This window comes from Cornus florida, unplaced genomic scaffold, assembly GCF_030987335.1.
Source record: "Cornus florida cultivar Cherokee Brave unplaced genomic scaffold, ASM3098733v1 CherokeeBrave_3.0.0_Hap2_Chr04, whole genome shotgun sequence".
NCBI lineage: Eukaryota > Viridiplantae > Streptophyta > Magnoliopsida > Cornales > Cornaceae > Cornus > Cornus florida.
The window spans coordinates 54400674-54407704 of NW_026775574.1; positions in this window are offsets into that span (position 1 = coordinate 54400674).

Genomic DNA, 7031 nt, shown 5'->3' on the forward strand with positions numbered 1-7031 from the left:
GACATTTCGAAGTAAGTCTACACCTGTGCCACTAAAGAAAAAGGATATTACTAACAATAAGCAATCTTAGGGCACAAAGTATACAGTTGTTCTCAACTGGAGAAATCTCTGCAGAGTGTAATATTTCTAAACACAACCTTGTGGCCACATATAAAATTGAAGGTTGTATTAGAGAGCAATTGTACAGTTCATCGAAGGGAATGGGGTTTAAAGCCGAAAGCTAACGAGTCACCTTCATGGAAACCCAACCTAGCTGACTGGAGATCCCAAGATCTAGGTTCAAAGGGACAACAGAAATTCTGAGTGACTCACCAAAAGCACTGGGAAGATATAAATTTTCTACCCATTTCTATGATGAGATAGTGCTACCTACAGCGATGATTAGGATAAGCTACGCTTTTAATGACTCTTATACCTTAAAAATTCAAGTAGGGTATGGTAAGATACTCTTAATAAGAAGTCACCTATATGAGTGTGAAGTGGGGCCGCTTCTATGAGAACTATAAAGGCTAAGTTTTCTGGAGCACTCATTGAATACCAGGACTTGTTTAGGGCCAAAATAAACACAACAATGAGAACCAACTTTGTGAGGAAAGCTACTGTGTGTTTGTTATTATCTTGGTTTACACAAACGGCTGAACAGTTCAAGACATCACGTTCACTGGTTAGCCAGTAAATCCGATAGCAATACACTAGGGAAGGTTCAAAGCCAAAAGCCACCTATCCTGATGCAGTAACTTTCCGACTATACTCTCTCTAGTGTCTGCATGATCATCTTTTGCATTTTACGCAAATTTTCATTCATGTGGGAGATTGTTGGAAAAAGGGGCATTAAAAACATAAACTTTGGATGAGATTTGGAATAGATTCCGCTAATAATTTTTTACGGATCTCTAAACAAGCGTGTTTCTCTCCGCAAGGAGATGAACGTGGTATATCTACTTTCTCAAATCCGTTTCCGGGTGAATGAGAAATTAGCTCCAAAGTGTAGTGTTTTGATAAGCCTAAATGGGTATGCAAAATGTGGGAAGTGTTTATCCTACATGGAAAAAAATGTTTTAAATAAGCTAAATTTTGGGCTTGGGCTTGGGCCTTATTGTAAAGTCCGATTATTCTTTTTACTAAATGGAATTTTGGATTGGGCCTTTATTTTTGGGCTGGGCTTATTTAAATGGGTGGTTGGTTTTTGAATTTAAATTAAAAGTTAGTTTTTAATCAAATGGTTGCATTTATTTTCCAAAGAGTTGCATCTATTTCTAAAGGGTTGCAACATATTGGAATGGATGTTTCTATTGGTGAACAGACACTTTGTGAACCATTGCAACCTATTGGAATGGATATGTCTATTGGTGAACAGACACCAACTAAACCATTGCAACCAATTGGAGTGGGTGTGTCCAGTGTGAAGAGACACGTATAAATGGTTGTGTCCAATGATGAAGAGACACATATAAATGGTTGTATCTAATGATGAAAAGACACACCCAATTACACATATAAATGGTTGTGTCCAATGATGAAGAGACACGTTACATCCTAATCCCCATACACTCCAGAATGTGATATAAAATCACATCTTTGTTCTGACAAGAACTCCATCCGATTCTCAAACTCCTAAAGAGTACTTTTCAATTAACTCCTTAAGACATGATACGAAAATTCATCCATATGTAGATTGGTTCACACCAACTCTACCAGTATCATTCACTATACTACTTGTGAATGAAAACACATTTGTGCGATTCGTCATCCTCAAATTTCAATATCCCTTTTCTTGGATACGCCGAAATCTTCTTCCTCAGGATCCTCTTCAGAATCCCACTCTTCGCTTCTCTCCTCTTTGAACACAACTGAAATTATGTTGGTCCCGATAAACGGTGACCTACCACCTACACCTTAATCCTTCCTTGGCGTATACTTTCTAAGCAATGCTAATCTTGGAACTAAACCTTCAATTCTAAGTTCTGTTTCTTGCAAAGAACTCGGCAACATACTCATTTACTCTGTTAGGTCCATATCGCTTTCGTCGTGGACCCCATCCTCCTCCTAGTGTCAACCATTCCATAACTATGGAATCTAATTGACATCCGTTCCTCCTAACGAATCGTAAGTAGAGTACAACCAATCCTAATATGGCTCTAAGTTTTAAGAGACGCAACGCGGAAGACTTATAATGAAAACACTCCTAAGGACACTAGAACTTGGAGTGCTCTGATACCAACTGTGATACCCCCGGATTTCCGGATGCGAGTTGGCCAGGCCCACGCCCGATTACTCGAGGATATCAAAACAATTAGCAATAATCGAACACAGAATAATTATATCAAAAGAGATAAATAAAATTTGCTGAAATGAAAACTAAAAGAGTAATCCAATATTTGAAAACCTCAGAAAAATAACTTCATTGATAAATAAGATATTTCGGATACAACTGATTCACCACGAACACATATCGTTCTCCAATACAACTCGGGAATCCATCTAGTGGACCCCTAAAATAACCCACTGAACTCAAAAGACGGGAAACAAAACCCAAGTCTACACACAAAATATACTCCTATGTCATCGGTGGAGTGAACAACTGTATCTGCTCAGCACGATCAAGCTCTGCAGCCTGGAACTAACGAACACCTGTAAAGAATAATAGAAGAGTGGGTCAGGCCCACGAGCAAGTTCTAATCTAACTGCAATCCATACAGTGACCCGATACACAGATACACCGTAGATACCTCACAATATCTATCTAGTCCATACATATATATATCCACACTATGGGACATTCACTAAACTACAACAGGGGTCTCAACCTGAATAGAAGGTAACATGCGAAAACGCACCCAAAGGTGGGCATGAATACCTAGACCTAACAAGGTACACCTCAACCATCATATCTAGCTATGCATCCCAATGCATATACGCTCCCTAACCAACGACTCTGAGACTCATGCCCATATCGTGGTGCCATAACATATATATAAAGTCCGTCTAACCCAAGGTATGCCATTTTATTATTTATTGAATTGACATAAGAATTTTAATCCAGTTTAGTCGTTCAACTTAATCAGTCGATCTGACTCAAACACAACCAACATTTAATCCAGGTAGTCATTCAACTTAATCAGTCGATCCGACTACACACAAACACAATTAATCCAGATAGTCTTTCAACTTAATCAGTCGATCAGACTAAACAAGGTTTAGGATTCAATATTTTATAATCCTTCCCTTAAATCCAATAGGTTAGGTTTATGCGTTTTGAGTTAAACCATCCCTAGTATGACACCGCCCATACCGGTTCATACCATCCTCCACAACCATGTAATTGACAGAATCTATTAATTCAGCAATTAAAATTCCACATATATATAATCCAAAACCAATATCCAAGTAATTGCAGGAAAACATTTAAAGTTCAGCAATTAAATTCAAGCATTAAACCATATAGTTACAGGAGATGATTAAATAAATCAACAACTAACATCTAGAGCCTGCATAGATCACATCTAACACATCAATGACCCTATAATATATTTAAAACCATTTTATAAATATATTAAATCCCACTGGAATGCCTAAAAATAAGCTTAAGTATTTAAAACTTCATTTATCCACTAACCGTATACAATGTACATAAGTGTTATACAGTTTGATCCGTTAATTTAGAATTAACCTGAAATCAATTTAGGGTCTTAATAACACCCAAAATTAACTATTTAATCCCCCCGTGAAGTCTCATTAAATTTCTAAAATTTAATCAATCCATTTAGTTCCTTTCTCTGTTAGTAGCATACACCGTTGTATATTTTTACACTGCTTCATCCTTTGTCTTAGAGACTTAAACCATACAACAATAAGTTTAATAACACTTAAAATTAACTACTTAGATCCTCTGTTAAGTCCTTACAGTTCATTAGCATCACTCAGAAGCTCAAACAGTGCTCAAAATACCAAACAGAGCCCTAGAAAACACTTTCTGGACGTAAAACAAATTGGAGCCGGCTCTTGGAATGGAAGAGCCGGCTCTTCCCCTATTGGAGCCGGCTCCAATTCCCTAGGAGCCGGCTCTTGCTGAAGGGGAGCCGGCTCTTGACTTTCTAGAGCCGGCTCTCTCCCTCTTGAGAGCCGTCTGTCCGTCTGTGACTTCTGCGACCTTCTTCTTCAACGCCGGCCGCTTCCCACCCGTTCTATTTAGTTTTAGACTGTTCCCAAGGGTCCTAACTATGTCTAGTATAATCCCCATGGAGTGTTTACAACAGTTGAAATCAAAAACAAAAACTACAAGTTCCACAGACAAATCGTGCTTAGGAAAAACAACTACTGTAATGAACTTTCAAAAACCCATCACCGAATTTATTCAAGGCAAAGATAAGGTTAAATTGACATATAAAAACATGCTTAATTCAATTATTGATCCATTAAAACCCTAGAGTATATCTAGGTGCACAGAACACAGGCCAACGGGAAGGAGGAAGAAAAGAACTTGCCTTTACAGTTTTGGATTCAAAACCATGTCGCCGTCTCCTAAGCTTTCCGACGATGTCCGACTACTGTCAACTCCACCCTCTACTGCTCAGCCTTCCCTTCCCCTAAGTTCAAACCCTAAACAGCAACCAAAACCCTCACCTATGTTACTCTGTTTTCCTCAAACCCTCTCTCTGTTTGCACTCTACAACTCTCTGTATTTTCACCGTACGTGAATAGGGTTTGAAAATAGGGTTTGTGTTTATTTTTCCAAAAACCCTAAGAAAATATAATGATGTATTTATAAAGGTTTAAGGAAAACCTAAATAGAATTCTGAAATTCTGAAAAGAGCGGGAAAACTTGTGAGAATAAAACAAAACCCTAAAATTATAATACATATTAAATTAGGATTGATAACACCAGTTTAATTATTAATAAATACTAACAATTAAACTAACCCTATATACAGATATACTCAAATATACATGTATATACTTCCATAGGTAATACTGTACCCATCCCCCTCTTATCCGAATAATCCATGAGACCCAAACGGTTGGTCCATCACTACTATCCAAACCCAACTTCCATTAATCAATAAAACTTAAATTTACAAATAATTTAATTAACATTAATCCAAATAAAAACATATATAAATACATATTCAATTTAAAACAATTTAAACATTAAACAAACAATTAAACATTAATTCAAATAAAAACATATATAAATACATATTCAATTTAAAATAATTTAAACATTAAACAAATAAAACACACATAACTACAATTAAATCAATTAACAAAGTAAAACAATTACACGCTTAAATAACTAGTCACATAAAAAAAATGTAATAAAAATAATTGAAATTCTAATTTTATCCAATTTTATCCTTTCTAAAATTAGGGGTATTACAAGATAGAGGCCACTAAATCCGTTAGCACCATAGCGGGGCGAATCTATCTTAAGGACATAGTATCCAATACTAGTCTCGGTCCAGGTTCTTTATTTATCAGTATTATTTTATTACTTTATTTTGTATATTTAATTAAATATAGAGTTGCATATTTAATTAATGATTTCTTAGCATATTGTTAATTATCTCATGACATATTAGTATAAGGTTTGTTATATCTTAAATGTCACATGAAGCATATTTTTTTACTAACAGTATTGTCCTTTTTAACGTGGTTTCACTTTCATACTAAAAATATAGTAAACAAATAATAATAATTTTTGCATTTTGAAACATTATACTATTACTTTCTAACCCATAATAAAATTTTAAATTTTGTATTAATTTTAAAAAAAATTGAAAAAAATAAAGTAAATAATTTTTTATTATTATTTTTGAATGATTAGCACGAACCACATATAGCATTTTAAGTCTGTACGGATTCAGATTTATGATTTTTTTTTTTTTTTTTTTTTTCATTGGTAAGAAACTCACACACACCACATTAGTCACATACCCAGTTTGCTGGTTTGAACAATTGAACCCTCACTTGATCACAAGGCCTTTGGTATACTATTTGAACCATTGTACTTCTAATATTAGTGTCCAAAAAGGTCTGAATGGCAATGATTAAAAATAAAAAAAATAAAAAAAATTACTGTAGATAATTTTAGCCCAGCCTAAAAAGTAAACAAAAAAATTAATAATATTAGCCCACCCCATAATATATTAGTCCACCCCAAAATATATTGCTGAGTTGCATCTGGTCAATTTCACACAGGTGCAAAATAAGAAAAATATGTCATGAACACTAAAAACCAGTCAAAATTATCACCATGTGTATTAGACTCTCTATACTAGTATAATATTGATTAGAATTAATTTTACTAACACCCCCTATGCTTGACTAAATTTCACATTAAAATAACTTTCAAAAATAACTATCATTTTAAAAACACACTTAAGTTTACTTTTCCAACACAAACACAGTACAATTTTATCCTAATTTTTTAAAATCATTTTAATCCAAAATATTAGTAAACTTAAAAAGACAAAATTACCCCACTAGTTTCTCTTTCTAAAATTCACCCACCCTGACTTCTGCATACCCATTTTCTTTGCATCACTTCCATCCCTCCTCCATAAGGACCACAACCAGGGGCGGAGGGACCGTGTGCCCAGGGGGCTTGTGCCCCCTGATAAAACAAAAATTAGTACTATTATGTGTATTTTTTTGTTTTGAAAGTTCAAATATGCCCCCTTAAAAAAAACATTTAATGATATATTGTGGGCGATTCAGTCATTTTACCTATCAAAATATTCCGCCATTTGATCTGCACGGCTATACTAACTATTTTATACAGTACTATAATTGCAATTTTATACTATAATTTGCAAAATTTATTTTGGTATTTAATGAAAATATTATCAAAATTTATATTTGATTCTTATATTTACCAAGTATTTTAGCCATCCTTTTCAGTTCAATAAATCAATATTGGTATGGAATGATTTTTTTTTGTTTGGATTTTGATTTGAAATATATATATATATATATATATATATATATATATATTCTAATGTTAGTGATTTTTTTTGTTTTTTGTCTAATAC